General features: G+C 43.2%; 1 long non-coding RNA gene across 3 annotated transcripts; it reads left to right on the top strand.

The window, feature by feature from the left end:
- Nucleotides 1-18,094: 18,094 nt before the first annotated feature.
- LOC139706916 (uncharacterized) lies at nucleotides 18,095-24,006 on the top strand. 3 transcript variants are annotated; one of them, XR_011708633.1, is made up of 4 exons: nucleotides 18,095-18,647; nucleotides 20,962-21,029; nucleotides 22,761-22,934; nucleotides 23,783-24,006. It is a non-coding gene; the product is annotated as an uncharacterized lncRNA (long non-coding RNA). The 3 variants fall into 3 exon arrangements; XR_011708632.1 differs by lacking the exon at nucleotides 20,962-21,029 and having other exon boundaries at nucleotides 18,106-18,647; XR_011708631.1 differs by lacking the exons at nucleotides 18,095-18,647; nucleotides 20,962-21,029 and having other exon boundaries at nucleotides 21,489-22,934.
- Nucleotides 24,007-24,489: the final 483 nt, after the last annotated feature.

Consider the following 24,489-nt stretch of genomic DNA (forward strand, 5'->3'; position numbering starts at 1 on the left):
AACCAGTGCAGGAGCCACTACCCTGCACCCGCCCAGGGGTTACCAAGGGCCATTACAAGGGCGGCTGGCAAGAGCCCGCCTCTGTCGGTGCCCCATTGGAGGATATTGGAACACCGCCACTCTCCATTGGCTCAGGCATGTGCTCATCGCAGCTGCCGGTAGAGCTCCACCCACACACTTCCCGCTGTGTCTCTGGGTTGACTTCCCTGGCAACAGGTTCTTCCAGCTAGCTCTGAGGGTGTGATTGCAGGAGGGAGCCAAGAGTTTTGCTGCCTGGCTGAAGAGCTGAGCCCAGGGGGTGGGTGGCTCCGAGGAGCGTTATTCTGGGTGTTTATTTGGTACCAAGGATTAAAACCAGGGGCTCTAAATCACTGAGCCCCAGCTCCAGCCCATTTTGTATTTTATTTAGAGACAGGGTCTCATTAAGAATCTTAGAGACTTGCTAAGTTGCTGAGGCTGGCCTCCAACTAGCGATCCTCCTGCCTGAGCCTCCAAAGCTGCTGGTATTAGAGGTGTGCGCCACCATGCCTGGCACTTACTCAGAATCTTAATAAATGAGTGAGAATTTATCAGAAGCAAATGGCATTGCACCATTTTGCAGATGAATAAAATGCATCCAGAGAAATACAGAACTTCCAGGGATAAGTGAGTTCACAGGAGGGTGAAGACACGCCCGAGATCCAGCCCAGCTGTGGGGGCTCCTGACTCCCATGTGATTTCTTTGTCCTCTCTAGTCTGACTTTAAAATCTAATTATTTTATTCTAATCATTGACATCATTATTGAGTCAATGTTTGCCTCTATCCCTATACTGCTTTACATTATGAAGGTGGAGAACACATATTTACCATTTTAATTTTAATTTTGGAACATGGTACACAGTCTACAAACAAGCTTCTAGATAAGACTTCTGATGAATTCAAAGAAGGTTCTAGAAGATATCCCCCTGCACACGCACACACACTGTTGAATCCATGCTCTTTAGTTTTATACTATGGATTGAACCCAGAGGCACTTCACCACTGAGCCCCATCCCCACTCTTTTTTATGTTTTATTTACAGTCAAGGTCTCACTGAGTTTCTTAGGGACTCACTAAGTTGCTGAGGCTGGCCTCCAGCTTGCAATCCTCCTGCCTCAGCCTCCCAAGTCACCGGGATGACAGGAATATGCCATTGTGCCTGGCTTCAATTATATTTTTATCCACTAATAGGTACTAAAATGCCAGATCAATGCAATGAAACACACACCAATAATCCTATGGAGAACTACCTTCCAGAACCGTGCACTGGACAAACCATCTATCCCGTCTCTCAGCTTCTCACTCCCATCAAGTTTCACCTTAAGTCCTTCCACCTCTCTTCTCTCCAGCCCAAGACTGAGGCCCTCAGTCACTTGGTTCCCAACTCTTTTGCTCCCTGCCTGCCTTGACCTCTGTCCCATCTTATCTTTGAACCCCCAAGCCTGGGATCAAGCCTGCCTTTCCTTCTGTACTGCTGCTCAGGAGGAGAAAGTCACCCAGGGTTCCCCAGGAGCCCTTGTGTCATCATAGCCTCCGACCTCAGCTGAACACTCACAGCTGTGCAAGTGATGATCTAATATTGTATTAGTTAGAATGTTAGTATAACTGCATTAATGGAGAGATTCAAAACAATGGTGGGTAAAGCAAAATAGAAGTTATTTTTCTCAGTTGGGCATATTGGTGCATGCTTGTAATCACAGGGCTCAGGAGGCTGAGGCAGGAGGATGTCCAGTTGGAGGCCAGCCTCAGTAACATAGTGAGACCTAGTCTCAAAATAAAACATTAAAAGGGCTGGAGATGGAAATCAGTAGTTAAGCACCCCTGGGTTCAAGCTCCAGTACAAAAAAAAAAAAAAAATTATGGCTATCTGCAAGGGATTTCCAAGAAAGAAAAGCAAAGCCCGGGACCCAATGGCTTGACTCAATTTTGAATTCTATGATATATTTAACGAATGAACACCAGCCAGGCAAGGTGGTGCACTCCTGTCATCCCAGCAGCTGGGGAGGCTGAGGCAAGAGGATTACAAATTAGAGGCCAGCCTCAGCAAAAGCAAGGGCCTAATCAACTCAGTGAGGCCCTGTCTCTCAGTAAAATATAAAAAAGTGCTGGGGATGGGGCTTCGTGGATAAGTGCCCCTGGGTTCAAATCCTGGTGCCAAAACAAACAATGAAACCAAATGCATTTCAAACTCTTATCAAATAAATAAATAAATAAAGAGGAAGAAATGTTTTCTAATATGTTCCCATGAAGCCAGCGTCATCCTGGTAACAGCATCTGGTAAAGATTCTACAAGCAGAAAAAAAAAAAAAAAACAAGGTCAATATCCCCATGAACATAGACACAAAATTTTTCACAAAAATCTGGTATTAGTAAACTAAATTCAGTGGCAGTTTTTCTCATTGATTGTGGTCCTAGGGAGGGAACCCAGGGATGCTCTACCATTGTGCTGTATCCCTCGCTCTCTTTGGTGTTTTTATTTTGAGTCACTGTCTTACTAAGGTGTGGAGGCTGGCCTCCAACTTGCTTGCCATCCTCCTGCCTCAGCCCTTGAGCCACCTGGATGACAGATGATCACCACTGTGTCCTGCTTGAATGAGATTCTGCCACTGCATCAGACTTCCTGCACCTCTGATTCAGTGTGACATTAGCAGATCTGTTCAGTTCTGGGGGTGACAGGGAGCTCAGCTGGAGGCCTGAAAGTCTGCTCTGAGGTTGGTGTACAACCCACTGAGGATCACACAGGGTTAATGGCAATTGCTGGCAAGGTAGGTCCCCTCTGAGAAAAGAGAAATTTCCATTTCACTCCTGAAAGCATCTTTAAAGCCCAAATTTCAATCAAAGGGGAAAGTATAATAACTTCCTCTGGGCAAATTTATAATGAATCCAGGATTAATTGCCCTTAATAAAGTTGAATTCAGGACTGGCTGTTTGTAAAGAAGTCTGAACCACCTCAGTTTCAAAATGGCATTGAAAACACAGAAATAAGCCAGCATCCTATGACCATGAAGAACAAATTCCAAAATCATACAGTTCTGCAGGCAGTTTTCCAGCAGTCATGTCCCCAGGGATGGTGCCCAGCTTGTGGGACTGAAGGGGACATGGGGAGTGTGCTGTGGAGGAAGATGCCTATATAGGCTAGTGCTCTGGGGGTGAATCCCACTCAAGTTGGGGTCATGGTACATTTACACATGTCCATGCATCCTCAGAGATGGGTATGGTGGCACATTCTCTCATCCCAAGAGCTTGGGAGGCTGAGGCAGGAGGTTCAAAAGCTGGAGGCCAGCCCCAGTAACTTAATGAGGCCCTGAGCAACTCAGCAAGACCCTGTCTCTAAATAAAATATAAAACATGGCTGGGAATGGGGCTTAGGGGTGAAGCATCCCTGGGTTAAGTCCCCAGTACACACACAAAAAGAAAAAAAAAACAGGAAAGAAGACCAGCAGCCCTCAGAACGTGGGTGGCCTCAGGAGGGCTGACCTGTGGGCTAGCCTTTATGCTCAGTCCCGAGGCTGGCTTTGAACTCAGGCATGTGGCTGGTGTGGAGGGACATGGGGCTGATGAGGGTCTTGGGCACATCTGGACCACAGATGGCTGTAGAGATATTCTTACTCGCCTGCTCTCTCCAAATGACAAGAAGATAGAGAAATGTTGACAGAGGGCTCCAACTTCAAGTCAACCCTTCAACAAGCTGGGAACCATAAATGGTGAGCCTTAGTTTCTAAATCTGTGAACTACAGCCAAGGACAGGAGCCACACTGCCTACTGAGAGGTCTGTGGAGAGAATTACAGACTAGAAAATATGGAAATACTCATGAAGCTTTAAAAAACTGTTCAAAGTTGGTGACAGGTAGAGATTCAAAAATGTCTGTCAGGTATTTCTACAGATGATACTTGAGATGTGTGGGTGCTGTGAGTGAAAGAGGATAATATGTGTTTTACATCTGAGTCAGAGAAGCCTGTTCTGTTTTGCTGCCCACCATAATCTGTTGAGATAGGTGCAGAGTCTCACACTCATTACTCATGAAAATAAAACAAGGTTTCTGAGCATGGAAGGGACTTATCCAAATTCCCACAGCTCCTCTGTGATGGAAATGAGGGCACATTGCACTCTGCCATTTGGGCTTTTGTAGAATTTGGTACAAAATCCTTTCTAAAGAGTCAGATTGACAAAACTGGGTGGGGAGCAGACTGGGTGTGATGTCACATGCCAGGAGCCTTGGATTCAAGTGGATTATTGCCAGTTTCTGAGACTTGAGTGTCTCTTTTTCCCTTTCCTGTTTTCCTGAGGAGTATTTGTGTCTTCAGATCAACATTCTGTGCTCTCCTTTCTCTGATATTTGGCCACCCCTGTCCTTGAGCCAGGAATTTTCTCCAGGAAGAAGCCAGGTGGTTATATGATGCAAAAGATAAAATCTAGCTTTTGGGCCAAACAGATGTAGTTGGATTCCCAGCTTCACCTTTTCTTAATCTGGGACATTGCACAAGCCATGGTTTCTGAGCCTCAGTTTCCTCATATGAACTGACTCCTCTGTGTCTCTGAGATGCTTTCAAAATTTAATGAAACACAAATGAAAGAGCCCAGCCTGGGGCCCAGGACTGAGCCAATGCTCAAAGAGAGGGGGCACCTTTTTCATTCCCCCTCCACGGAAAAAGTTCCATGGGAATATAAGATCAGTGTGTCCCAGGGAGCAGGCAGGCAACACCTTACTAGCTATGGCCACCAGGGACCTGAGAAAAAAGCAAAGATTCAGTGAGACGAGTCCAGAGAAGGTGGTGTGGAAAAGTTCAGAAACATGTGGCTAATAATTCCCTGGGAGAAGAAGGAAAAGTTGCTTCTATAAAAAAATCTATGTCAAGAAAAAAAATCGAGGGAATCTTAGGGACAAACACTATTCTGTACAGAGTTGATAGGGCCTTGAAGATTATCTTATCCAGCTCCTTTGACCCATGTGGAAATTGAGGCACAAAAAAGGAGGTTACTATTGGGGTCACAGAAGGCATTCATGGAAGACTTCCAACTTCCTCTAGTGTTCTGAAAAACCAGCCTCTACCTCAGAGCAAAGCCTGTCCAAGGAAGAGACATGACATTTGTCCTTGGAAAGACCCACAGAGCACTCCTAAGCACATTCCCACCCTGCTGAGTTGTTTATCTACAAATAACAGGTGAGATCTGCTGTGCCAGGTGTCCCTGACTCAGTCAGGCTAGGTGGGGATCCATAGCAGCCCCCTAGCAGCCACCAATCAGCATGAGACAGGGAAATACCTGGGATGCCAGTGGTTTATGGTGGTTGATAACAAGTTGGGAAACCATGTAGTTCAGCACATACACCCCTCTTGGCTTAAACCAATCAGATCAAATGAATACCCCTTTTGTACTGACCAATCACCCCTACCCAACTTGTTCCCTCCAGTGAATGTGCTAATCATGTTTTAGAGTTGTTATTTGATTTTCCTGCGGTGTGTGATGATTTGCTAAAAGAGGCTATGATGTATGTGAAGTCCCTGCCCTCTCCAAAAAATGTATAAAAATGCTGCAAACTCTGGGCTCAGGGCCTCTCAGCATCACCAGTTGCTGTGTGTGCGCACGAGGAGGACCGAGCTAGCTCACAATAAACACCTCTTTGCTGCTTACATCGATCTTGGGTCTCTGGTGGTCTTTGGGGGTCCTGAATTCGAGCATAACAGTTCATGAAACCTCCCATGCAGGCTGTTTGGGACTGAAAGAGGGCCTACCTGTGTCATGGAAAGGGAGATAGAACTGTAAGGGTCCCGCAAAACGTCAGAGAAAGAGACCACCAAAGTGACCACTCATGCAATTGGCAGAAGGGGGATTTATTGAACCAGCATGCTGGGGCTCCGTGCCCACTCAAGAAGGGAAAGCAGCCCAGAGCCCCGAGCAGGGGCTGAGCACTGCTTAAGTACACTTTTTGGGGAGGGCGGAGGGCTTTGTATACATCAGAACAAATCATCATGAGGCGTGGGAAAATTGAACAACAACTCCTAAACATGATTAGTTCATTCATTGGCGGGAACAGGTCAGGCTGGAGTGATAGGTCATTCCTAAGGAGGGGGTTACATTTAAACTGATTGGTCCAGGCCCTGCAATGCCTATGTGCGACCACACAGAGCCCTAAACAACCAAATAGTCAGGGGAAATATTTACTGGGTGGTTCTAAGCATTGTCTTAACAGCTACAGAAATTTCGGGTTTTTCAGGTAGCATAGAAACCTAACAATACCTCCTTTACATTTTAACTCAGACCTTGCAACTTAGAAACTTTTACAACACCCGGTCTTTTACCCTTTAACTTTTATGCTTTAACTTCAATTTCTTTTACCCTTACAGAACCTGCTCCTATCTTTTGGTGGTCAGAAGAGAAACAGGAAAGAAGGTGGGTCCATTGGCAGCATCCAAAGCCTGTACCCCAACATTTCTGTCCAAGGCCTGGTGGCCTTGCAATGACTCTGATCTGCCAGTTGAAGCTGGCTGGACAGCCCTACCTGTCTAGAATTCTTCCTGGCCCATCCTGCCATGAAATAAGAAATTCTGCACTCAAAGAGGGGGCTGGGGCAGGCAGGATGTCCTTGGAGGTCCTTAACAGCTCTGGAAGTCTTCACACAGGGTCTCTGGAAAAATGAGAGGTGATGTTCCTGCAGAAGAACCCTTAGAAACTTCTGTGTGATGGTGACACATACCATTTCTTCTTCCATAATCATCCATGCTATAGTCCTGGCTCAGGTCAGACAGCCTGCCATGCATGCACTTTATTTTAAAATACCTCTTGCTTTATCTATATCTATATCTGTATCTATGTATCAATCTCTCTCTATATCTATCTACCTACCTATCTACCTATCTATCTATATATCTATATATCCATACATCTATATATCTATACATCATATCTATCTATATCTATATATCTGTATATCTATATATCATCTATCTATCCCTGTGAATTCCTGAACTCCCAGTCAGAAGAAAGCACTCAATTCTGTCTTTGAGTATGCTGATGGTGATGTGATTTCTCAGACAGAACCCTCTGAGCTCTGCAGCAGAAACAAGCCCCCTCCTGATGTAATTTAAAAGAATAGCCTCCCAATTTTCTCATCTCTTTGCTGGATACACCTTATCCAAGGACAGGATAAGCCAATGTTTGGTTAAATAGCTCAGAGGTTAATTCTCAACAGATGTGAGAACTTTTTTCTTACATTCCTCCACTCTTAGAGGGAATCTGGTCAGCTCTTCTTGCTGGATTCACAAGGCTACCTTTGGCCCACATGTTCCCCACTCTTCAGGCCTTCACACCTACATTCGATCACTGAAAGATAACAGAACAAAGGACAGGAACCCTGACAGAAATGCAGGAAAGCTAAAAGAAAACCTTAGCTATAAAAAGGAGAAGAAGACCCTTCCACGGATTCCACCTCTTGGGTCTCCTTCTTCCTCTGAGACGTCTTTTCTGCTGTCCTTTAATAAACTTCTACTTTCCTCTCTGACCTTGCCTCAGCGTGCTTCTCTGGTGTTATACTTCAACATTGGGGAACCAAGGACTCGTCACTGGTAAACAACAACAACACTGGTGTCCGAAGAAGTGAGGATTTCTGTCCTTTTTTGTATTCTAGGCTTCCTTTGTTCTCATGCCTTTTCTTCTTATTTTTCTCTTTTCTGAATCCTTGACTAGGCCCAGAAATAGGCCAAGTAATTCTTGGTGGGGTGGCCCAAAGGTGGAACACAGGTGGGCTGAAGGAGGAAGAGCAATACAGAGAGCGAAAGACAAATGAACCACCTTAAAGCTTCCTGTAAAGAGGGGGAATTCTTGGGACAGATTACCTTGGTTACAGGTGGAGGGGTGAGGTTCTTGACAGGGGTCAAAGAAGAACTCTGAGAGAGTTAAAATTCTTCCCTTATTGGACAGTCTCCAAATGGTTGGAATCATTCAAAATCGGTCTTCTTGATTTTGCCTGACTCAAGTTATCTATCTGTACTGACTGCCTGTCTAATTCTGGCTTCATGAAAACATTTGCTTTTCAATTTTCAGTATTTTCCCTATAATTTAACATTGCAAAAAAACAAAGAAAAAGGAACCATTAAATCATCAAGGAAAACAATTAATGGAATGCACTTGGGCCCCTTCCCTTCAGTCTCTGGACACTCTCTCAGCATTCCTGCTTTTTTTTCTGCCAGGGTCACAGGAAGCACCTGGGGTAACTGTGTTAAGATGATGAGAGTCACGGCCTCAAGAAAGAGTGCTTTTGTAAAGTGATCCCAAATAAATAGTGAAGGAGAGAGCAGAGTTCAAAACTAGGATCTCCTAAGCCCTCAGGCACAGAATAGGCTCAGTATTCATTTCTAGTTTTTTTTTTTTTAATCTTCATACAGATTTCCAGATTTGTATTAATTTGCAGATCCACTGAAAGACCCAAGCAACCTCATTCTACTTGGGACCTCATTTTGCTCTGAAACTTAACCTTTGACCTACTATAGTCCTAAAGTCAGGAAAATACCACAGAAAAGCTCTGTGGAAACAGTTCTAAAAAAGCCGCAGATGGTGATCGCTGAAGACAGGCCAAGATATTGTAATATCTGAAATTCCAGATGCTCCCATCTAGGTGTGGTGGCCAATATCTAAACTAGAAGCCCTGCAGCTGGGCTCCTGCCCCCCTTGCCACACCCTCATGGTTTAAACCAATCATTTTACTTGCATCAAACCCTTGAACTAAGAATCCTTTCCATATTCTTAATCCGCTAATCCTGTTTTAGAATTGTTGTTGGATTTTCCGCGGTGTGTGGTGATTTGCTAAGAGATGCTGTGATGGATGTGGGGTGCCTGCCTTCCCCAAAGAGTGTATAAACTGCTGCAGGCCCTGGGCTGGGGCCTCTCAGCGCCCCCAGTTGCTGTGCATGGAGGACTGAGCTAGCTCGCAATAAACACCTCTTTGCTGCTCACCTTGATCTGGGTCTCTGGGGGTCTTTTGGGGGCCGCAAATTAAACATGACAGCACCTGGGTTTTAATCCTTCCAGGTCACGATGGTTGGTGGAGAGGATTCTAGGAAGGGCATATGGATAAAAGGTCCTGATCCTGGGCTAGGGCTCAGTGACCCAGACCAGTCCGCTATCCCTGGGGTGAGGGCGGCGGAGTGCAGAGAGGAGGAAAATCTCGCTAGTACTGGCGGTGGTGGGGCCAACACGTGAGCTGCAGGCAGCAGCAGTGTTCGGTGGGGGCTGAGGAGGTTAAGGGGGGGTATTTGAGGAGGTTGAGAGCGGCAGAGACCAAGGCCGCAAGGGGAGTGGGTCGGGTGGGTGGCCCGCATCTTCGGAGGTAGCCCAACAGGCCCGAGGCTACAGCAGCACTGCCCAGCGCTGCCCAGTCCCTGCCATTTGGGGACCCAGCACAGGGCAAGGCACCAGGTGCCGTGGGCCAGTCCCCCTGGCCATTCAATCCTTGCACTCGGGTGCAACCCTGGGGCCCACCTCAGTTTCCCAGGGTGGCGGGGTTGGCACTGCTGGCCATGGCACTACCACTTTGCTGTGTACCAGGCACTTAACTTGTGCGTTTCCATGCTCAGGGTGCACAGAGAGGTGCAGCGCCCTGCCCAAAGTCACACTGCTGGGATGTGGTGGGATGAGCTTCCAATACCCGTGCAGGCCTGCACACTTCCTGGCCTCTGGTCCTTCTCCCAGCGGTGCTCACAACTGGTTCCCTCAGGTCCTGGTGGGGCTGCTGAGGGTGTTCTGGGACTTGCTCTGAAATTGGATGCAGCAGAGTGTGTGAGTTCCTTGGGACAGGCTTTTTCCATGCCTTTGTCCAATTACTGGAAGGTATTCCTGTTAGGTGCCCTCTGAATCTGGCTGCAACCAAATAAAACTGTTTCCCCATCTTCAGTGCTATCTTAGGTGCCTTGCTTTGTCCATCACTACAAAAGTATACTTCTATACACTTAAACATTGTTTATATTTTCATGAAACGGTAAACAGATGAGATTAATTGTGTACTTCAAATAACAAAATATCACTTATTAAAATGGAATAATTTGCCTAAGTTCAGAAATTTACAAGGATTGTTTTAAAGTGTGAATAAAGAAGAAGTTAACAGATGGGAAAGAGAAATTAGAAGGTTCTAAGTATGGATTTAGTAGAAGGAAAATTTGTTTTGGGATAAGAGAGTGTATGTGATTAAGTAAATCAGAGGGTTTAAACAAGTGATAAAGAAGGTCTGTTTATGTTGGCTATATAGGATTCAGTAAGTCATAAAGAAGGTCTGTGTAAGTTGATTATATATGTAAGTTTTTTGAGCAAGTAATCTTGAAGTAATTAAGCATTATACAACTGTGGTTAAACCACAACTGTTATTTTGCAATACTGTAGTATGTTATTTCTTTAAGAGCTAAACTTGATTAATATAAAATCAACTATAGTAATTGTGGTAGTATTACTCTTTTTTGTATATCAAATGTGTTCATGTTTTCCAGGTATATAAGTCTTTAAATTAGAAGCTCGACAACAACAACAACAACAAAAAAAAAAAAAAAAAAAAAAAAAACCTTATATCAAGCTGGTGTTCTCCAAACTAAAGTTGCATGGTAATTTTAGACTTATAAGAATAACACATTGAAGATTTATTTATATCATTTAATTTTCTATAACTGGACCTGTTATCAATAATATAAATATGAAGTCCTATACACTGGGTAGAATTCAAATGTAACATCATATTTTGTTAGCTAGTATTCATGTAACATCAAACAACAATATATGTAAACTTTATAAAATGATATTTAAGAAACAAAGATCAACTTCAATACTAGAACACTTTACCTAAGATTTATAAAGAGCCTTGCCTTCCCTGAGATAATGTTCTGCCTACCATCTTACTATATATCAGAATGACTCCAAAGTAGCCCTGACTTCAGCTAAAAGCCAGTACTCTTAATTTAAGGTGAAACTGACTTTGCTGGATCTTTAAGATCAAGAATTAAAGTTAAATTAAAAAGGCCAAGAAAACCAATATTTGACTCTTGCCCTCTGAGTCAGTCTGAATCTAGGGAACAGGGAACTTCTCTAAAGAGCTTTGCAACTCTGGACCACATAACCTCCTGATCAGGGAGATTAATGAGACCACTGGAGAATGAAAACCCAATCAGTGAACTTGCCGTGAATAGGAGGGTCATTTGAGACAGGAGATGCCCCTGATTCTTCCAAGGAAAGCCACATGGTCAAGCAAGATCTGGACCCCTCATTGTGCAGATAGTACTAGCAGAACTAAGAGGCTGCTTTCAAGTTCTCCCACAAGTGATCCCTATGGGAACTCAGCTGACTCTTAATGATAGAAACAAAGTCAATTTTGACCAGCTTCATCTTAAACACCTACCAAAAACAGTTAAGCTAAAACACAGTAATTCCTGGGAGTAATGAAGGACAGGAACAGCTAGAAAAGAGGAGACAGCAACTAGGCCAACAGAACTCCAGGGGTGGTGTTCAGTCAAGTGTGGCCTTGGCTCCTCCACCTCACAGGACCCCTATTAGTCCTCTTTATGTTTCTCCTAATAGAACTCTGTATGTTAAATTGCCTACAGAAGTTCCTGCAAGATCAGATACACAAATTCACCAACCAGCCGGGCAATCAACTACTTCTTTAAGACTACCAGCCCCTGATGCCCAAGACAGAGACCTACGACTCATGACCAACTCTTCTAGTGAAAAACCAGCCTATACCTCAGAGCAAAGCCTGTCCAAGTAAGGGACATGACCATTGTCCTTGGAAAGACCCACAGAGCACTCCTAAGCACATTCCCAACCTGCTAAGTGGTTTATCTACAAATAACAGGAGAGATCTGCTGCACCAGGTGTCCCTGACTCAGGCTAGGTGGAAACCCATAGTAACCCCCTAGCAGCCACCAATCAGCATGAGACAGGGAAATACCTGGGATGCCAGATGACCCTCCCAGTAATTACATGTTGGGAAACCATGCAATTCAGCATGAAAACCCATCTTGGCTTAAACCAATCAGTTCAAATGAATATTTGTAACCAATCACTTCTACCCAACTTGTTCCCACCAGTGAATGTGCTAATCATGTTTTAAAGTTGTTATTTGATTTTCCTGTGGTGTCTGATAATTTGCTAAGAGATGCTATGATGTATGTGGGGGTCTCTGCCTTCTCCAAAGAATGTATAAAACTGCTGCAAATCCTGGGCTCTGGGCCTCTCAGTATCACCAGTTGCTGTGTGTGCGCAGAGGACCGAGCTAGCTCATAATAAATGCCTCTTTACTGCTTACATTGATCTTGGGTCTCTGGTGGTCTTTTTGGGGGTCCCGAATTTGAGCATAACACTAGCTCTAGACACTCTTTCCCACCTAACACCCTTCATAACCTCTTTTCCAGATATTACAACCTCTCTTTCACTTCCTAGAAATGAGATCTGCTCTCTGGCAGGCCCACTCTACTTGGTCTGTCTGCTCTACAGCATCCCCACCATGAAGCATCAAACCTAAACTCCCCACACATCAGATGAGGAGCCACCAGTCAGATGAACACTGGCAGATCAACTTCACTCACATGCCTAGGCACAAAGAGCTTCACTACCTACTTACTTTGGTTGATACATTCTCAGGTTGGATAGAAGATTTCCCTACATCCAGGGAAACTGCTGACACTGTCACCTCAATCCTCATCAAGCAGACCATTCCCATGTTAAGAATTCCCACCTCCTCCCAGTTAGACAAAGGTCCAGCCCCCACTTCTCAGGAAACAAGCAGACCAGTGCCTTCCTGCAACATTCATCACCTCAGTCCCAGCACAACCACAAACTGAATTGGACCCTCTTCAACTCAGTCTTACTTCAGGAACTACATTCTCAGTTGTTGCAACCTTGCTGGATGGGACCCCATACAGTCATATTTACTACCCCAATGGTGACCAAGCTTTTAGACATTCTCCCTGGTACCATGTCTCCCACCTGAAAAAGGCACCTGTTCCAAATATCCAGTCCTGGACTTCCACCACGCCCACTAAACTCAAAATTTCTCACCAATCCTGTTCTTCTTTTACTAATCATTAAATTTCTTTCAAGTTTCTATCCCAACCACAGATGGTGCTTTAACATCCAAGTGACATGGCATGAGGATTACACCACCCACTCTCAGTTTATGGGTCAATTGCCCTTCCACTGGCTGAAATTGGGCTGTCACCCTTAACATTACTGGATTCAACCAAGCTACCTCTGATACTTCCTAGAGTCCCTACGACAGGACCAAAGGCTGATACCAAGGATCTCCTCTGCCCAGGACTGATTTGAAGCCATCGATCACTTGTGGTTTCAAGGAACTTTTATGGACTTTACCCCTGCCAAAATAACTGTTTATAGCCACTGGGTGTTATTTCTGGCTGCTTGGTGTTCCCAGACCTGTCCCTGAACATTCCTCCACTTTCTCCCCTAGGTCCTACGCTGCCCACCATTAAGCAGGATGTAGCCAGAGGATTTTATGATTTCCCCATGTCACTTAGAAAAACAAATGGGAGGAATGTTAGGTTCAGGACAGGCTGAACCCAGTTGTATGTAGGGCAGGCTGAACGGATGTTAGCTGCAGGATAACACATGCCCCCCCTCCCCCCGTTCTTTATCACCTGTTTACATCAAGTCTGAACACTCGACCCCCACCCATCTGGTGCAACAGAAACCCACATCTGACCCCTGCACCATCTGCCTGAAGGCAGAAGAGGATACCCTTAGCAACTACTGTGTAATCCAATCATTGTCCACCAACAAGGCAGCTTGCAGACCCAGAGACCCCATTAGAATTTGGCTTTAAAAACTCCCTCCTGCTGGTGCCTCCATATCTTGTTCTCTCTTTCTCAATCTCTTTCTTCACTCTCTCTTTCTCTCTCCTCCTCTTTTGCACTGCTGCAATAAAGATCTCTTGGTCACTCCGAGTGTTGTGGTCACTTTCCTTTCACTTCTACCCCTAAACTATCATTTGGCCCTGTGTGAGAGAGCAGAGGTGGGCTTAGAGTGATCTTTGTACTCCAGAGGTGGTGTCACTCACCCAAGGAAAGTGAAATACTGGAGCCCAAGCCTTGCCTCAGGCAAAGGAACGTTTAGATAACCCTTGAAGCATGGGATTTCAGTCTGGAACAGTTGGTTGTCAACCCCAGAACCAAGGTTCCTCTCCTTGGTATTGAATGTTTATCAAGCCCACTTTGCTACTGAGCAGTGAGGTTTGTACACAACAGAACCTGCCTACACACATAAGTGAAAGTCGGTGTGATACATTCACATACATGTAGAAGAGAAATAAAGGGAGGACAATATATGACATGCATTGCAGTCTGACTTATAACCAGAAACTTCAGCTGTAGTGAAAGACAGCATGCGTTCGAGTGCTTGCACCTGCTGCTAGTGAAGACGTTTGAGTTGGTTAAAAAAAGAAAGAAAGAAAAAGTACTAGGATCTAGTTCAAACAAGAAAATCCAAGAGGGAGATGAAGATGGAAACTAGTGTTGGGACACTTAGTGTTGGGACAACCTTATTTAAACTAATAAAAAATAGAGGCTAGATTGAACTAGGGATGACACGCCAAGGTCAATTACAGGCTGCCTCAGTCTACCCACAGGTTGTACTATGACCCTTCCATGGATCCCTTCAGTTGCCACTAATAACAAGTAAAATATTAGCAAGATTGTAATTTTTAGATTCATTGGGGTGATATTTATGTGCCATCTCATACTGTTAGCATATATACTAGTCTATGTTTACTCACTATAATTTTAAATTTATGTTGAGTTAATGTGTAGTGTGAAAAAATGAGCACTAATTTTCATAAAGTTTCCTTATTCTCCTGAAGCTCCCCTTACTACTTTGTGTTACATAATTAGAGGCAAGGGGTAGAGTTTCCTATAAAAACTTTTAAATATTGTGTCTTAAAATAATTGTCATTTAAAGTGGGCTTGATTAAACCATTTTAAGATCAAAATTCTTGTGACCAGATGAATCTTGATAATACAGATCCATCCCACCCAAGAATTGTGTGAAGCCTAGATCCTGGCACCCAAACACTAAATTGGTGTCCCTCAATATATTTGATAACTAAAAATTTTCCTTAAGGACTGTTCTGCCTCTTTGAGAATACTATTGAGAACATATCCATTACCTACTTTATTTTAACAAGAAAGTGATGACAAACAACTTCTTTCTGGGAAAATTATTTTTTCTGATGTGTCTGACATATAAAAAAAGGCTATGATCTTGTTTAGTGACACCTTTGTCAATTATTCTAGAATCTTGGAAGGCAAGGTTATGTTTGTCTGTGTTTAATGGGAATTCACATTAGAAATGTTGACATCTAAACACTAATATCATTTTAGCAGTTTGATGTGAGAACAGAGTTGGGAAGTGACAGCCGTGTGTATGATAGTAGTTCTGAGTTGAGTAGAATATACATTCATGTCATCACTTTGGCGGGGTGGGTTACTTACTAGGGGTTGAACCCAGAGCCACTCTACCACTGAGTTCCAGCCCTTTCTCCCCTTCTTGAAATGGCAGTCTGAAACTTGGGATCTTCCTGCTTCAGCCTCCCAAATTCTTGGGATTAACAAGAAAGCAGCACCATGCCCAGCTGTAATCACTTTTAAAATAACCCTTTCTACTTACTGGTGTTCATATTAGCAAATTTGAAAAATGCAGATAGATGTACATACACCAGATCTCATGGTATGACTCATTACAAATTATCTTTTCATTTGAAGCACTGCTAGTTATGATAGAGAAAATTAAAATAGCATTTAGCTCAAGCTAGCTACAATGTAACAAAAATTTCTTCAACTTGTTTAACTTTAAAAAGGATGTTTATTTTGACTTTTTAAAAATCTTGTAAAGTGTTTGTTGCTTATTAGTATTGAAAGGTGCTGTGGAAACATGTAAGTAAAGACTTCTCGGAAGAGAATATATTTTCAATTGTGTAGAGATGTATTGAATCTCTTTGACCTGAGAAGCCAGACAAATTGAAAATAATTACTTTTTTTTTATTTTAAGCAAGAAAAATTTCCCAGAGTAAAAGAGGTCAGTACTGTTAAAAATACTGTTAAAAATCATTACTTTTTTTCATATTCACATATTCCTATGTAAACTAAATAAATAACGAGTTACAAAGATATTGAAAATGTTCCAGTTTCTAAGCATGGAGGAAATGTCATCAAATGGACAAAACATGCATGCCTTTTTGGAGTTTTACATTTGAGAGACATAAGAGTTAATTGGAAGAAAAACAAATAATTTACCATACAATTCTGTGGTTTATAATTAAGGCATTTCATTGATTTTTAAGATGCACATCTGAGATGGATGGAATCTTAAAATTGGCATGTTGTAACCACATGGAAATTTTTCTTCTGAGTTGAACATAGAATAAGAATGTTCTAAGTGTCTTAAAGGTGGTGGCATCTCAGAGAGAATGAAATAGGAAATATATAAAAATGTCAGCACATTGGTTAATTTTTAGCATCCAAAACTATTCAAAGGTGACTTGTAAAAAAAAGTTACAGATTTCTATATCCTTCTTTTTTTTTTTTGGAGGGGGGTGAGTACCAGGGATTGAAATCAGGAGCACTCAGCCACAGAGCCACATCCCCAGCCCTATTTTATATTTTATTTAGAGACAGGGTCTCACTGAGTTGCTTAGTGCCTCACCATCCCTGAGGCTGGCTTTGAATTTGAGAGAGTCTTGTCTCAGCCTCCAGAGCTGCTTGCTGAGATTACAGGCATGTGCCACCACATTTCACTTCTAAATCTTTCTGTCTAAACTAGAATCTTTTTTTTTTTTTTTTTTTTTTTTTTTGCAAAGGTCAAGAATGTTTTATTGTGGCTTGGGTGGGGAGGGGAGCGCTGCAATTGTTGCGAGCCCAGAGGTGGCAAGAGGGAGGGGGCCAGGTCTGGAGGCTGAATCCAGCTAGCCAACCAGGGCCCTGCCCATTGGCTGCCGGGTGGGGCGGTAACCATGGCGACGGCCATTGCTAAGGGCCAGAGCCAATCAGGGCATCACCCGGGCTGTTTCAAAAATCTCCCTGCAGCGCTTGGGGGAGGGGAGGCCAGAGCTGCGCATGGGGGAGGTGAGGTCAGAGCGGCGCGTGGGGGAGGGGAGGGGAGGTCGTGGCCCAGCAGGGAAGGTCCCCCTCCACGTTGTCGCGTGTGGGGCCTGGGCGCTCACTTGCAGCCCTTGGGCACCTTGGGGACACTGGGCTTGTCTGCCTTCTTCAACTTCTTGCTCCCAGCCGCTGCCTTCTTGTCCTTGCTGCTGCTGCTGCTGCTGCCCTTGTCCTCTGTGGCAGCGGCCTTCCGGGGTGCGTGCTTGTTGGCTGTGGCACCCTTGGTGGGTCAGGGGTGCTGCCTGCTTCTTGGGTTTGTGCACTGTTAGCTGGCCGTCAGCTTTTGGCAATTGAGCTTGAAGGAGCCGGTGGCGCCTGTGCCCTTGACCTGCAGTAGCAAGTCACTCTGCACCAGCGTGCACCAAGTACTTGAGGTAGGTGCAGCTGTTCTGCTGGTTGAACCCCTCCACCTTCCTGGCCTCTGCATAGATGCCCACCAGCGACAAGCTTCTGCTTGCTCAGCCTGCGCACGTCTCCACCACTAGCTGGCTGACCAGCTGGTTCTTCTTGCCGCTGCTTTTATGCTTGGGGCCGCCACGGCCCTTGTCGCTGCCCCCCCCCCCACCTCGCCGCCCTCCCCATGGCCCCCTTGGCGCCCAGGAGCTGCAGGGCCTTCTCCAGCTCCACCAACATGGTGGCCAGCGGGTTGGTGGCAGGCAGTGCCAGGAAGAGGAAAGTGGGGGGGGGCGCTCAAGGCGTGGGTCCTGGGGCTGGGTGGCAGGGCTGGGGACAGATGGACGAGCTCCATCGGGGAGCCGGGGTGGTTGTCTGGGGCAGCTCTGGGGCTCAGGGAGGGCTCAAGCTCGGTCCGAATCTCACGGCTGCTGTGGCGCCGCTGCTCCAAAGCTGCCCGCCTTCTGGATGTGTGTGATGCGCTCTGCTAAGCTACAATGTTTTATTCAGAAGATTCCTGTGAAAGACCCCAGCCCAATAACTTTAGGCCCAGTAATAAATCACCAGGGCTTGCTTCCGCACCTGCACAGACGTCAGATGTATTTTTCAGAAAATCAGTTAAGTGTAACCGATTAAGAAAGGACAGGATGGTTGGGAAAGGAACCGGCACGGTTGGGCAAACGGGATCATACAATGAAAAACCATACAATGAATAACAAATGGTTTTTATATGGTTTTTCCAGGAACCTATAGTGAAAAACAAGTTTACCCTTTAAGTGACCTATATGCTGGATTCAAAAGAGCCAATGAGATACCTGTTACTGTGCTAGGAGGGAAACTGACCACTGTACCCTATAAAAGATCTGTACCCCAAAGCCCGGTGTGCCAGTTCACCGAAGCTCCGGCTGAGGTTTCGCTGGGCACCCGCAGGCGCCTGTGTATCAATAAATCACCTCTTGCGTTTGCAGCCAGTGCCTCGTGCGTCTTTCTTGGACAGGGAATCGGTGGGTCTTTCATTTGGCGAGCCAGCCAGGAGAACTCCTGTAACCCCGTCCGGATCCCTGCCCGAGGAACACCCGATAACCACTGGGAGGTAAGCTGGCCAGTTCGTGTCATTTTGTGTCTCTGTCTGTCTGGTTGTTATCTTGTTATCTGTTCATGCGCAGCGTCTGTACGATTACGCATAATCGCTCTGTATTCTGGGCAGCTTGAGAAGGAGTTGACGAACTCGGACTTCTCCCCTGCCACCCTGGGAGACGTCCCAGGGGCTCAGGGAGGCCCATCTTGGGGGGCCTCCAATGTTCTGTAGAGTACACTGTACTCGTGGGTGACGGAGGTGATGGTATCCCTCCTCTCCCTAATCCGTCAGGTACGTTCGGTTTGTGCTCGAGCCGCGCAGCGTTCTCTGTGTCCAGTCTGATATTTGTGTCTGTCTTCTTGCCTTTGCACTTTCTCACTCCATCTAAGACTAACATGGGACAATCTATAACAACTTTAACATCTCGCTTTGACTTTTCTCAAAGCCCTGTCCTCATTATTAAATTAGTGTTAATTGGCTTTAGAGATGGGAACCAAATTTTCAGTCACAAATTTTAACACTCTCAAGGGGACTTTTAAGGAGTCCCCACTCTGCTCTCTTGGGGAAGCCTAGCACTCGAAACAACTGCAAGCAGAGGATGGACTTTTTGGGAGCTGGCTACTAAAAAGTTAGAAAAAAAAATGCCTAATGCCTAAGGTCAAACCAAACTGGAGGAACTGATCCTATGGGTGAAAGATGGGATTAAGGGACTCCCAGCAGCTGCCAGAGCCATTTAGCTCTGGGGAGTTCCCTGGGTCCTTATCTACATCTTAAGGATTACGCTACCTCTGTTTACTTAAAAAGAAGGGACACTGAATGCAGTAAAGCCAGTCACACTGGGACCCTTGATTTTACACCTATAGTTGCCCCTACGTGAAAACATCTGGTCCACTCATGGGAAAGTCTATGGTGCCATTGATGGGAGTCATAATTAAATGAAAGTTCAAAACCTGGAGAGATATTTTCTTATCTGGTTGTCTGATTGTTTCTTAGGGATAATCTAGGTTAAATGTGTGTCTAAAAAAGATAATAATAATAATTTTTATTGTAACAATCTGGTATCTGAATGGGTTTCTAAAGCATTGCACTATCTTGCAGTTAAAAGTTGGGTTTAAGCAATTGTTTAATTTGATTTCAGATAGTTCATGCTAGAAAACTTAAATACTTGGGATAAAAAAAAAAAAAAAATTAAAGAGTTTCAATTTTGAACTGGGTAGCCTGAAAAGAAATTAAAACGTTGGTCTGGCTCATAAAAATGACATTAAATAATTAAATAGTAATAGTCTTAAAAATTTTCAAAGCTTAATTTCAGATATATATGGTAATGTGTGGACAAATTTAATGTAACTCAATGCTACTTTAAAAACTTCAAAACAAGCAAAGTGGCTTAGAGGTACTAAAGAAATTTCTTCTGATGGTAGAGATCCTATTTCCAGTTTTATGTGAACAAGTTTTTCTAGTGTAAAAAGATATAAAATTTTAAATTTTGGAAATTGCTTCTTAAATTTGTGTCATAATTTTCAACATCTAAACCTGGAAATATAACTTAAGGTTAAAACGCCTTAGGCCTAAAGTGTCTGCTCAAAATAGCAGTTTTTTTTCCCTGCTCCTTCCAGACCTTGGTCAGGGCTTAAGCTGATATGCAAACAGAAGCAGCTTGGAGCTCAGGCCCAAGGAAAAAAAAAAAAAAAAAAAGAAGATAAAAGTGTCTTTTTACCTGAACTCAAACTAGACCAAACCAAGAAGTAAATTGTATGGTATTTACTAACTACTGGCCAGTCATCTTTTTTTTTTTTAGGACTCTTGTTTTTTCTTAGATTCTGTATTTTTTTTTTTTTTGAGCTCGTGATTCTGATCCTGCAGACCTAGGTTAATGTTTTTCTGATCAGTGAAGTTTTTTTAAAACAAAAAAACATTGCAATGGAGATTTCATCTGCAAAAAGCTACGAGGCCTTTATTATTGTTATGTGTGCACACTCTTGTTATGTGTTGTATGTCGGTATGTCTGTATGTGTGTATGTCCATATATCCTACAGTGATATAACAATTGACAGATGAGGAGCGCTCATAAAAAAAAAAATTAAAAAATTAAAAACAGATCCAAATATCTTTAATTCACGTGATTCAAACGGTTCAATTTAGATTGGGTAAACAGATAAAAGTAAAGATGTCCTCAAAATTAAGCTTATAAGTTTCTCTAGGTGTTCAAAAAGGCCCTAATAAAATGTTAACTCTGCTTAAATTTAAAAGTTTACAAGTATTGTTTCAAAATGTGAACAAAAGGAGGTTTATGTAATTATGGTGTTATTAATGTGTTCATATCTTCCAGGTATACAAGTCTGTAAGGTAGAAGCTTCAAAAGAACATTATATCAAGCTGGTGTTCTAAAGTTGTATGGTAATTTTAGGCTTAAAAAAAAACAAACATGTTGGAGATTCAATTATATCATTTGTGTTCTAAACTGAACTTGTTATCAATAAGATATGTACGGTTCCATGTTACTTTCTACTCTGAGGGTCTGAGAGCCTAATCTGTGTAAAGGTTTTATTGCAAAACAGAAAAGTACATTACAACTTTTCTATAAGAGGTTAAAAGCTTTCAGCCTTTAATTCATGTTTTAGGTGTGATATTAAACTTGAACAACAATTTATGTAAACTTTGTAAAATGATCAGCTTCAGAACTATAGTACTTGAGATTTATAAAGAGCCCTGCCTTACTTGAGATAAGGCTCTGTCCCATCTCACTACATGTGAAAGTGGCTATGAAAGAAGTAAGCCAGATTTCAGTACAGTTAAAGTTGTGTCCAAAAGTAGGTTTTTGCCAAGATTACTAGGATCTCAAACAGGGAATTATGATGTATAACCCTGCCAGAATTCAAGGTAGCTATTATATAAGCTAAATATGTTTTTACCCTAGTTAGTTTTGTTTTGTAGTTTGCTTATAGATGGTTTAAGGATTGCCTGTTAATGTTTTAAAGAGGTATTGCTTTAAGAACACAACCTGGGTCAACATAAGATAAGGAGTTATCACCTACAGGATAGAGAGATAAACATTAAAGCCCAGTGCTCTTAATATAAGGCTGTTAACTTATTTGCTGGATGTTTAAGATCAAGTTTTTAAAATTAGTTAAATTAAAAGGGCCAAGAAAACCAATATTTGGCTCTTGCCCTCTGAGTCAGTCTGAATCAGGGAATAGGGGACTTCTCCAAAGGGCTCTGCAACTCTAGGCCACATAACCTCCTGAGCAGGGAGATTAATGAGACCAGTGGAGGACAGAAAGCCAATCGGTGCATTTGCTGTAAAGAGGAGGGTCATTAGAAAAGGGAGACATCCCTGATGCTTCTGAGGGACGCCATATGGTCAAGCAAGGCCTGGACCCATCCTAGCGCAAATGGCACTAGCAGAACTGAAAAGCTGCTATGAAGTTCCTGAGGACTCCCAGGATAACTCAGCTGACTGTAAACAATAGGTAGAAACAAAAGTCAGTTTGACTTGCTTCATCTTAAACACTTAGCAAAGACAGTCAAAGCCAAAGCACAGCTGTTCCTGGACATCTTAAATGATAATAATAGTTAAATGTAACTTCCATAAATAAGTAAACTGGAGGCTACAAAAGAGATTCTTAGACAGAAATGCCTGATAACTGTCAAAGGGACTGCTAGAATAGTTTTAGTCTAAGGCCTTTATTTCTAGCCAACGCAGGTAGGCTTGATGTTTGCTAATATGGTTATCCAGCCCTAAGTAGCAAAATTAAAATTTTCTCTATTAGACACAGAGGTTATACTAATAAAAGGATTTTGCAGGATCAGATGGCATTAAATTATTAAACTATATCTTAAAGAAAAAGACATCTGTAACCCTACATGTTAGTTGTTGTGTTGACATCCCTGACATTTCTGACAATGTGACAAATATCCTTAAAGATTTACCTGCTCAGATGGAAGCCATGTTATCAGCAACTTTTTCGTGGAAATAATATCCTAGCTCCTAGTTCCTGGTACTGCCTGATAGAAAACATTGTTAATCTTTGTCTTGGCCATTATACTCATCGGCATATTTCTGTGCTGTGGCATTTATTACTGCATCAATATGGTTCCAGTACTAATAAGTTCTTGTTTCTCTTATAGACCACCCATCACTCAAATGGCCCTCCAGCCTATTACTTCTCAATTAGACTTTCATCATGGACCACTCGATAGACCCAATATTTTTAAGGGGGACTCCAAACTGCTTGCCCCACGCCGTCCCTTTTCAGCCTGAAGAAGCCAGAAAGATTCTCTTCGTCCCCCTTCCTCACAGCAGTAAGGAGTTCCCAAATTTAAAAAATAAATAAATAAATAAAGCCAGATTTAAAGTTAGGTAGTCAGTGTAGTTAGATAAATCGGGGGTCTAACATCAAGTGACCAAGTCTATCACTGCCTTAGAGAAATCTCTCTCTTCCCTCTCAGAAGTCGTGCTACAAAATAGGAGGAGATTAGATCTGTGATTCCTTAGAAAAGATGGTCTCTATGTGGTTTTAAAGGAACAATGTTGTTTTTATGCTGACCATACGGGGGTGGTCCGGGAAACTATGAAAAAAGTCACTGAAAGGTTGGCAAAAAGGCAAAAAAAAAAAAAAAAATTTGAAGCACAACAAGGATGGTTTGAACGTTGGTTTAACAAATCCCCATGGTTAACTACTTTGCTATCCACCATAGCGGGACCTTTAGTTATTCTGCTAATAATCCTAACGTTTGGACCCTGCATACTCAATAGATTGGTGCAATTCATGAGAGAGAGACTTTCTATAATCCAAACTATGGTTCTAACTCAACAGTACCAGTTGCTTAAACAACAAACAGGGTCACACACAAGCTTAATCCAAGAACCTGAGCAAGCAGAACAATGGATATAAGATTCTATCCATGATAAAGAAAAAGGGGGGAATGAAAGACCCCAGCCCAATAACTTTAGGCCCAGTAATAAATCACCAGGGCTTGCTTCCGCACCTGCACAGACGTCAGATGTATTTTTCAGAAAATCAGTTAAGTGTAACCGATTAAGAAAGGACAGGATGGTTGGGAAAGGAACCGGCACGGTTGGGCAAACGGGATCATACAATGAAAAACCATACAATGAATAACAAATGGTTTTTATATGGTTTTTCCAGGAACCTATAGTGAAAAACAAGTTTACCCTTTAAGTGACCTATATGCTGGATTCAAAAGAGCCAATGAGATACCTGTTACTGTGCTAGGAGGGAAACTGACCACTGTACCCTATAAAAGATCTGTACCCCAAAGCCCGGTGTGCCAGTTCACCGAAGCTCCGGCTGAGGTTTCGCTGGGCACCCGCAGGCGCCTGTGTATCAATAAATCACCTCTTGCGTTTGCAGCCAGTGCCTCGTGCGTCTTTCTTGGACAGGGAATCGGTGGGTCTTTCACCTGTACAGATCTTTCTCCTTGTGTAAAACAAATGGAAGACCAGTGTTCATCAACATGAGGACAATTTTTTGAAAAGGGTTTGAGGGAAACAAACTTCTTGGTGCTTTTCCATGAAAGCACATGGTGGGAAGTTAATGCATTTGAGGTTAAGTTGTTCACACAACACAGGCAGAATTTATGGAATATGGATTATTTTTGTTTCTTAGCCCAATTTCTGAAAGTTTGTAGGTCCACTTATAAGTTTTTTCAAGTGAGACATCCTTAAGTTGAATTTCAATGATTCATAGTTGTTATTGTTTTTATAAGAATGTATTTGAAAACATTTATTTTCTGTGTACAGTTTATGTAGGAAACTAGCTCCATGATATCTCTTGGCTAGGAAGCCTGTATAAGGACTTTTTCCATCTGATACTGAGGACAGGTTTCATGGGAA

This window comes from Marmota flaviventris, chromosome 9 (genome assembly GCF_047511675.1).
Source record: "Marmota flaviventris isolate mMarFla1 chromosome 9, mMarFla1.hap1, whole genome shotgun sequence".
Classification (NCBI taxonomy): domain Eukaryota; kingdom Metazoa; phylum Chordata; class Mammalia; order Rodentia; family Sciuridae; genus Marmota; species Marmota flaviventris.